The 284-nt window shown below is 56.3% G+C and overlaps 1 protein-coding gene across 1 annotated transcript in view; it reads left to right on the forward strand.

Moving 5' to 3' along the window:
- Nucleotides 1-75: 75 nt before the first annotated feature.
- The window catches only part of LOC107040015 (lachesin), a gene marked incomplete in the record, with an annotated part of 20,976 nt that continues 20,767 nt past the window's right edge, over nucleotides 76-284 (forward strand). The window contains 1 exon segment of the mRNA XM_015259907.1: nucleotides 76-284.

The raw sequence follows: 284 nt of genomic DNA on the forward strand, positions 1-284 counted from the left end.
GGAAGGGGGGGGGGGAGAACGTTGATAGGCGTATGGGTGGCTGCGAACTGTCGGAGCACAGTGCACGGTACAGCGTTACCCGGCTAGGCAGTGTCAAACCGCGGGTGCCGCGCTCTCTCCTCTCGTGAATAGAGTGCAAGAGAACCGCGAAAAGTACAACAACGCCCTGAGGAGTCGGACAGTACGAGTCAATCTCCGAGTTTTTTATTTTCATTTCCATCGGTTGTTGTTGTTGCTGTTGTGTGAGGGGCGTTCGGGGAATGGGGGCTTCCGGAGGGTTGTGT

Source organism: Diachasma alloeum, unplaced genomic scaffold (assembly GCF_001412515.2).
Source record: "Diachasma alloeum isolate Michigan unplaced genomic scaffold, Dall2.0 Dall_scaffold_00315, whole genome shotgun sequence".
NCBI lineage: Eukaryota > Metazoa > Arthropoda > Insecta > Hymenoptera > Braconidae > Diachasma > Diachasma alloeum.